General features: G+C 40.6%; 1 long non-coding RNA gene across 1 annotated transcript; it reads right to left on the reverse strand.

Moving 5' to 3' along the window:
* Window positions 1–283: 283 nt before the first annotated feature.
* LOC116224993 lies at window positions 284–3,505 on the reverse strand. Its single transcript, XR_004165851.2, has 2 exons — window positions 3,345–3,505; window positions 284–988 (listed from the first exon to the last, which is right to left on the reverse strand). It is a non-coding gene; the product is annotated as an uncharacterized LOC116224993 (long non-coding RNA).
* Window positions 3,506–9,662: the final 6,157 nt, after the last annotated feature.

Raw genomic sequence — 9,662 nt, forward strand, 5'->3', positions numbered from 1 at the left:
CATGCCTATCAGTACATTTCTGTATTATATCATGTAAACACTGCAGTAAAGTTACTCATGCAAACCACTGCAGATTTATTCATGCAGAGGTAACAGAGGGAGTAGTTAGGCAGAGAAATCTTTACACCAATTACACTTGTTTATGCTTGTTTCTGTCCCATGAGGAGTTTATTTTTCAAGGGCTGGCCACAAGTGTGGTTGGTTGTTCTCCAGCTGCTGTGACTGAAGCATTAAGCTAAGAGGAGAGATGACATACAAGAGGAATGAGACAAGGTATTCCATTACAGATTGCACCAATAAATCCTGGAGTGCTAAAGATTTATTCTGCACAACCAACAAGCAAGTGAGGAATGTTTTGACAGTAATGAATTGACTGTTAACTGTGGGTTGATGGATTTATTTTGGCATGGACAGCTTAATTGTTTGGACGTCCTCATTTGAATCAACTTTTAGACCTGTCGGCACAAGCACACTTGATTTGCCAGAAAATATAGTGGTGTATGTTTGTGTGTGTGTGTCTGTGTGTTTGTCTGTGTGTATGTGTGTGTAAGGGTAAGTATAGGAGAGATGGGGACATTTTACAAAAAAAAAGAGTTTCCCAACCCTTATAAACCGAATTTGTCCAAATGTACTGAATACTGTAAGAAAAAAACAATTTTTTGTTCAGTTTCAATTTCCTTGGTTAAAGCAATTTACCAACTGTATGTTCTCTTGCAAGTCTTTTTCATTACAGCTGTAACATTGCATCTTAGTGGTCTTCCGTATGCCCCTTCCCAGACCATGGATGGATCAGGGGCGAGCGGATGTGGGCCTAATCTCTTCCCCCTCTGCTAAATCCTGATCCCCTCGCGTCCTCCTGGGGCCTGACCTTGGGTCCAGCTGAGTGACGGGGGGCTGCCACAGCCTGCCGAAGACAGGGCTGCTGTTTCCCAGGACCCCGCTCATCGCTGAGGTCCAACACGTAACCCTCGTCGCCGCCCTCTTGCATCTGGGACAGGACGTGCAGAGTCACAAACAGTGTAAATGGAAATAAAAGTCTAGTGGATAGGCATTCCATCCTTGTTCATCCCTGTTCCTTGATGGTCCATCTGGCTCTCGTGATGCTAGACAGCGCACTGCACTGAAGATTTTGGATGTTATTGAATGATGCACTTCTGTTTTGTAACAGTCCCTTTTCTGCATTAAATCAATTTGAATATGATTGTGATGTTGAGCTCTGAAATATTCAGGTTCATCCAAAGAGAGAGAGAGTTTGTGTCTGAGTGGTTGGATTAACTTGCTTGTATTATCAGATGAGTTTATAGGTACTAATATTTTACTATTCTACATCATTTGAATTGACTATTTCTATCAATGCTGGCCTTGCCTGAGGAACTGAGCTAATAAGAACAGCTTGAAGAATAACATTAAGGGTGGTTTTAGTCAGTGCTTTATAAAGTCAGCCTTGTGAAGTATTTTGAGTGGCATTAAACCGTTTGGAGCACATCCCTATGAGTATCTTTCTGCCCTTGTTCTCATTTCAAGTTTTAATTTTTGAAGAATTAAATATGTGATCCTTTACAGTATAAATAAGAGTGTACATTGTGTATCTGACAAAAAAGAACAACCATGAATATTGAGTACTAATTGTTCTAGTTGAGGCCTTGTGTGCCACGGGGCACGCAAGAGACTAGAACTAGAACTAGATTGTTGTAGTAGACACATCGATGGCATCTTTAATAAAATGTATTCATTACATCCATAATGTGTTTTACCATTGCAGCCCCGTTCAAATCACATTAAGAACTCTGCCAAGTCTATTAGTCTCTTTCATAGTCTAATTTGACTCTTTCATTGTGTTGACTTTGACTAATGATTTGTTTGAATACACTGTGGGGAATTCATCGCTCAACTGTTGCTCAATGTTTCATATCAAATGCATTGTGGGTCTTTACTGCACTCAGTGGTGCTATTATTAATTTCCCAGGGTAGATTACAGGGAAAGTGAGTTGAGACTCAATAGCATTGCTTTGTTTTTCTACACAGATTACATACTAAGTGTTTGAAATAGCAAATAACAGCATTCTCTTAAAAAGGCAGGACATGCTTTGGGTCTGTAGTCATAAAGGTTACAGATCTGCCATGGTGGAGCCATAGGGGCTCCAGCCAGAGCATTTCCAGTGACACCTTCAGTCTTCACCTTCAGTGTTGTGTAGGCCGAATGGTGGGTTTCGGTGTGGTTTACTGCTGATGGAATGAAGTCTACTGGGCCTAATTGGCTTCCAGTGGTGTAATGTAACAAAGTATTTAATTAAAGTTAAGTCTTTATATTTCTCTCAACTTTCGCTTTCACTGCACTACATTTCCTAAATACAATGTGTACTTTTACTCCGATACATGCATTTGTGTCATCGTTACTACAAAATAAACTCGGAAGAAATTAAGTAGCCTAATGATATTGGAACACAGACTGCACAGTAGCGGCACATCTCGTTTGAAACTGAACCCAACATGAGTGTGGGCGGCGGGGACTGGGAGACGATGGTTAGGTTTTGATACAGAGGGTTGACCAAGAACCTGCAGTGGTGCTGTCATAGCTGGTTTAATCTAGTCAATTTCATATTACATGTATGTCACAGATACCTTTACTCACAAAGAAAGTGAAAAACGAATTTAAAGTACTATTCCAGGTCAAAAGTTTTGCTAAGATAGGTGAGTTGCACATCACAAATATTTGCCTAGGCAGAACAACAAAATCAGTTTGACGTTAGTTGTAGCCTAGACTAGCCGATAAGGTCGGCATATTAAAATACATTACATAATAATTACATATCTACCAATGGAATTGGTTTCCTCGTGTTTCTCAACTGACCTGAACAAATAGATTCATTCGCTTGCCTCTCCAACAGTAAGTAGCGTGGTAAACTAACGTTTGCCGTATCATAAACTTGGTTAGAGCACCTAATCCTACAGTCAATTTTTAGCACAACTGCTGTCTGCCGTATTCCTCCCTTTGACGTATTCCAATTATCCATAAGGCATCGTAACCATCGTGAAGATTAGAATGGATTTACATCTATTTTACTGACGCACCTTTGCGGTGGCAGTGGCCTCTATTATTACAGGTGGGGTACATTCTTAATAAAATAAAGTTAATAATTCTCAAAATTCTGCCCCCCTGTTTTTTTAATACAAACCATTTTCTTGTACTTTTACTTTCAGTACTTGAGTAGGCCTACATTTAATATCAAAATGACTTCAGTACAGTACATATCAGCTGGCATACTTTAAGACTTTCACTTACTAAGACTTACTAATATTCTAATAGGAGACTTAAACTGCTTAAAAGTCTAATTTTACTCAACCGCGGCTTTCAGGTACTTCATCCACTCCTGGCTTCCGGGGTTTTGCATGAAGACTCAAGTCGACTAGTTGGGGCTTTTGACAACATAACGCACACTTGTGTCACCTAGTGGTGACATGACAGCAACGTAACACGGCAATGAATGGCACAACCTTCAAGTTAGGCTTGAGCTGTGGATAAAGCTTAAAATGATGTTCCAGAAATATAGACATACACATTTTGAGGTTACTATTGGTTATAATCTATATAATGGAAAGTCACTGTAGAATTAGCCATCACTCATCAAAGGCAAAACTAAATATTGCTGCAGTCATATGAGATGTATTGTGATCATTTTACCACTTACCACTTGGCATCCTTCATGGTATTTGTCATGCCATGAAGGATGATGTTACTTTTGTCAATGTATTCAGCAGATTGCCGATTCTTGCGAAAATAGCACTGTGAACAATACTGCATATTTAAATCAAAATGTGTTTCACTTCGCTATGGCACAATTGCTTTCCTGGATGTGGGAATTTACTGACTGAGAGGCCACGGGTAACACACTTCCTCTAAGAGTTACACCATCACGAGGAGAGACTACGTTATTGGGCAGTGAAAGTGCACATTACTGGGCAGAAGTGATGGACATTGCACAAAAAAAAAAATCAGGAATGAGTTTTTCACTTCAGAGCACAAGGGTTGAAGAACTGTTTCTTTTTTTAGTGGCAAATTTCTTCCTGCCTTGGAAAGAGAGCACTTTTGAAATGATTCAGAGTGGAATGCAGCCTACGTAAATGGCAGAGCAAGCTGGCTGGGAAAGTTTAACAGCTTTTTTTTTTTTGGTTTGGACCAGAACTTCAGCCACTATTTAAATTGCGAAATGTTCAGGTTGCCCGTGGAGCTGTCAACCCCCTGTGCTGCACCCGCAGAAATATTTTTTGGCACAGCATCTATTTAAGGGCTGTTAACCAAATGCCACACATTCATATCTGACACCATGTCCACTTAAGGGCTGTTAACCAAGTGTCAAATATTCATATCTGTAGAATATATGGTTCCGAGAAATGTACACACAATTTGCAATTTACTTGATGACATTTCAGGGCTTCTGTAATCATACACTATACGTATACTGTATATTACACCACTACTATAAAAACCCTTAGTACTGACCGCTTACAGCACTGGCCACTTCCATATGTGGCCCAACCAGCAGGTGGATGTTACTGCTGTTTGAACATGTGTCTAAAGGCAGGAGCAAAGTCTGTGTGTTTGTGTTGATTTTGAAGCCGCATCTCAGGCGGTCTCTGATCGTGCCTCGCTGTAGGCACATTACGTGAGCTGTAAACCTGCAGCCTCCTTGCTGACACTCCCCACCGCATATCAATTCTAGGGAACACAAAGCACTGCATAGACCCATGCAGCCCTTCTTTTGAAAGCATACAAGACACGGTGGTATTTACTCCCCCCTTCACAATCTAGATGAAAGAGATGGCCCTTGAACCTGCAGGGGTTTTTTCTCTCTGAAAGGTTTCTCTCTGCCTCAGCCGAGCTGGATAGAGATCATACCGCCGGAGATGACCCTCTGCCTCCTGCCCCAGGTATAGTTTTTGTTTGGCCGGAGCAGGGTTCTCTTTCCAGAGACCTTTGGATGACATGCAGGTGAAGGGGTTCTGACCACAGGACTTCTGTGGCATGGCCCGGAAGAAACCCAACACCATGTGGTGTCATTCTGTGGTCCTGGAAAACCCAACACCATGTGGTGTCATTCTGTGGTCCTGGCCATGCTGGAGAGCAATGCACTCTGGGAAGGAGTTCAGTCCCCTTGGCTGAACCCGAGCAGAAGATCTTGCTCTCTTCCAGCCTTTGATCGTCGAATGATAGCTGGTTTGCAGCTTCGGGACAGGATCGAGATCAATCATTGACAGTCAGAACTGCAGGGGATTAAAACGAAAAGGAAACCAGGATTACAGAAGTACAGAGATATTACTGCCAAACCAGTACTTACTTCTGTAATGTTTTAATATTTTCAAGAGCTACCTTGACCTGTAGCAACGACTTGAACTATGTGTATGTATATATGTTCTCCCTATGTGTATGTGTATGTATATGTGATTTATGTATGTATGTCGGTGAGGTGTATAAGTGTATATGTGTATAAGCTACTGGATGACCTAAATTTCCCTCGGGATTAATAAAGTATCCATCTATCTATCTATCTATCTATCTATCTATCTGAACCAAAGGTGCAGACATAAATCTTCCCCTCACTCCGTCCCCCTGTCCCTCTCCTTCCTCTCCAGATGGACGAGGTGTAGCAAGGCAGAAGGTGAGCTTCCTCTTCATCCAGGCGAGTAGCGGGGCTCCAGGCTTGAGGAGCGTGTCAAACAGGGGCCAACCGCGGGCCATGCCACGGGAGGCCAAGCTGCTGCCGCGGCAGGCAGGGAAATGAGAGTTTGAGCCTGTGATATTTGTCACGCCGTGGGCTGGCAGGCAGCCCCGAGTGCCTCTGGCACCTGCTGCTACTGCCACGGTCTGATGTTGGGGCACATGCGCCTAATGGCGCATCTTGGGCTGACATCCGGAAGTTGATCTTAAAGTTGCTGGTGGTGTTGTGAAGAAGGGGAATCGACCTCTGACGCGAGGAAGAAAGACACTGACTGACAAAGGAGACTGCAACTCAGCCTGACTGAGCCTTAAAGTATCGGTTGTAGTGTGCTGTGATTAATCAAATCAAATCAAATCAAACTTTATTTATACGGCGCATTTTATACCAGAAGGTAACACAATGCGCCTCTTAGAAGGAAATGGGGGGGGGGGTTACATACACTTGTATGAGACACAGATTTTTACAGAGGGATGAAAAAACCAGATCATGTAAGTGAAAACATATTGCAAAGCACGCACACCTGTACAGCAGACCCACTACATACCACTGAGAACTGATAAATATTACAGAGAGTGATAGGCGAGATTGAAGAGGTATGTCTTAAGTGCACGTTTAAAGGTTTCCACCGTTTCAGCCATTCTTAGGAATTCTGGCAGAGTATTCCAAAGGCTGGGAGCATAGAAACTAAAAGCTGCCTCTCCATGTCTCTTTGTCCTGGCCTTTGGAACCGTTAAGAGTTCAGTGCCAGAACACCTCAAGGATCTACTGGGTGTGTACCTTAAGAGCATGTCTGACATATATTCAGGTGCATGGCTATGGAGTGATTTATAGACTAGTAAAAGAAAGACTAGTAAAATCTTGAAATCTATTCTGAAACTAAACAGGTAACCAGTGCAGTGATTTTAAGACTGGTATTATGTGCGCCTTGTTTTTGTGAGGACTTGTGCTGCTGCATTCTGTATTGTATTTGTATTTGTATTTGTTATTGACTAATGGCTTTTTTTAGTAGACCAGACAAAAGCGAGTTACAGTAGTCTAACCTGCTCGTGATAAAAGCGTGCATCAGTCTTTCAGTGTCAGCCTGAGAGAGAAACGGTTGCACATTAGAGCAGATAGAACATTTACATACAGAATGCTCATAATTTGTATGAAAAATGTATGAGGATAAAACTATGTAACTCGGTCAGTGTCAGCGTGTGTGTGTGATTTTGAGTGTGTGTGTGTGTGTGTGTGTGTGTGTGTGTGTGTGTGTGTGTGTGATTTAGTGTGTGTGTGTGTGTGTGTGTGTGTGATTTCATCCATTTCACACGTGGGTACACTAAGGCACTCATCATTTCAGAGTAGTTTTGTGGACAGTGATCTTCAAACTAACCCTTGAAGTGTGATCTGACACTTACAGTTTTTAATACTAGACTGTATCACTAATAACCTCTAAGAGCCTGTGTCCTCCATAATGATTTCATGTCCACATAAATATTTCTTTCAGACTATAATTCCTTCCATTTATACAAAATGACATGTGATGTGACGATCACATTACTTTATATGCAATATGTCAGCAAAAGAATCAAAAGAGGATGTGGGACTGGGTTCATATTGAAAGAGGAAAAGGACCCGTCCTTCAAGATTAATATTCTGTGAAGGTCAATTGAAAAAGCCTAACATGCGGAATTGAAAATGGCATGCTGAGATAATGCTCTTATATGCAACTTCCAGTGTCGTTTGAGCTTTATAAAACTCAAGACATTGTAGATGTATCCATTTTTATTTAGAAGTAAATATAATATTTGGGGGTTGGTGCTTCGGTAGCTGAATATTGAGAGTTTAAGCCTATGGGGAATGCCTGAGTCTACAGTTATTTGCACAGAATATCCGGATATTTATGTATAATGCATTCTGCAGTCTTGAATAGACACATCAATTACTTTATGCTGACTGGCAGTACATACAATTTAAATTCTAAAATTAACATGTTCACCTTTTGGCCTTGCATAAAGTATGTTCTAAAAACCAAAAACTACAAATATATCAGTAGATAAATATTTATTATTTGATTTGTATTATGCCTCGGATTGGTAAATATAGCTAAATATCTATGCAGTGGATTACATGTAAAACTACATATTGCTGCGAGGAGTTGAAAGATGGAAGATTCATATTAGGATTAGCTATAACTATGATAACCGCAGTAATAATAATTGTGTTTCAATCAGTTATTGAGATATCGATGTCTGTGCAAATTACTTAAAATTTCTAGTAAATTATACAATCAGTCGATCATACTCAATTTAAATTCATCATTCATCCAACTCTTTTATTTATTTGTGTATATTTTTTCGCAGTAACACCTATCTTAGCATGATTTTTTCCTGTCTTCTACTCTGTTTGATTCAACTACAGGCTTTTCCACCAAGCAATCAGTGCAAACAATGATAAAATAGATGAGAGCGAGAGAGCAAGAGAGAGAGAGAGAGAGAGAGAAAGAGAGAAAGAGAGAGAGAAAGAGAGAGGGAGAGAGAGAGAGAGAAAGAGAGAGAGAGAGATCATTCCTGAATGAACTCACAGCTTTGTGACCATGACTGACATCTGTGGAAATGTGTGTTGATGGCCACATTGATAGTGTGCAATGGAAGGTGCCAGCAGCAGCATTTCTGATGGGCAGCACATTGCCAGCGATGATTGTTTTACAAACACTGCGCTGAGGTTGGCAGACACGGTGATGTTTATGTGGGGACGTGACAGCAGACAGACATTCAACAGCAAGCAACCAACAAGTATCATTCTTGCCATCTGTGTGTTAATCATTTGTCCTCTTTTTTGGGAAAGATTACTGTTTAAGCTTGTTGCCATCCTGGGCAGCCGAGTTAGAAGAGGCGTTTAGATAAACCTATAGGGTGCACATGAAACTCACAGCAGGGGGCTTCAATATGTTCTTAATGTTCTTAACTTAAAATAAAAAATGATCAGCCAGGGTTTTCATTTAATTCTTATGCTCAATGCTTTAATCCAATTCTGACATTGCGACATGAGTTTGTTGAAGCCAAGACAAAACACTGAGACATGTGATACCTCAGAGTTTCATTTCACTCTTTTACTCCCTCATTCATTCCATTTTCATTGCCATCAATTTATTGCTGGGAAATGTGGCAAACGTTGAGCCTCCTGCAAGAGCTGTGTTTCTCCACATTGCCCAATCGCCACAGAGAAATGATATATTACTGTTTGTTTCTTGCTGTTTACATGTGAGATGACTAAAGCTTTTATTGGTCTCTCAAGGGATGTGTTTCCACGATGAAGACCAATGACTCCCATGTAGCTGCTGTGTAAAAATTAAAATGATGAGAAAACATATTATCAAGGCGACAACATAGTCAACAACAACAAAGTTGAGCAAACTGAAACATCTAATGCATTCTGGATGTTTGAGTTCTCTTAACTTTTGACTGTGTCTAAGGTTTACAAGAGTTCTGCCAACTTGAATCTTCCTAGAGATAAAAGTGTTCCTACTGCTCCTGGTATTCTCAGGCGGTCTCCCATCCAAGTATCAACCAGGCTCAGTGGGCTATGGCCATAAGTGATGAAAGGCTAGCCGAGTCATCTTCATAAAACACGAGAAATGATGGGTCTTAATCACAAATCTACAGGGTTTCCATCGAGGAAAAGAAGTCTGCCATAATTGCAACTCAAAAATAAAAAATACTGTTTTCAAAATACTTGTTAGAGAGAGGTTTGCTGGTTAGTTGTAAATGGCAAAGCTTTATTTATGAGTGATTCATTTGAAAACTTTCATAAGATCACCAACTACTAGTTATCATTTTTACAGTGTGGGTGGATTAGCTTTTAAGTCGTTCAGGCACTCTCATATAAGACAGTTTTAAATCTGGTTTTATGACTAAAATTATATCTTTATTTAAATAATCCACTCTTATATTCAGCTGTTGTTTG

Source organism: Clupea harengus, chromosome 19 (assembly GCF_900700415.2).
Source record: "Clupea harengus chromosome 19, Ch_v2.0.2, whole genome shotgun sequence".
NCBI lineage: Eukaryota > Metazoa > Chordata > Actinopteri > Clupeiformes > Clupeidae > Clupea > Clupea harengus.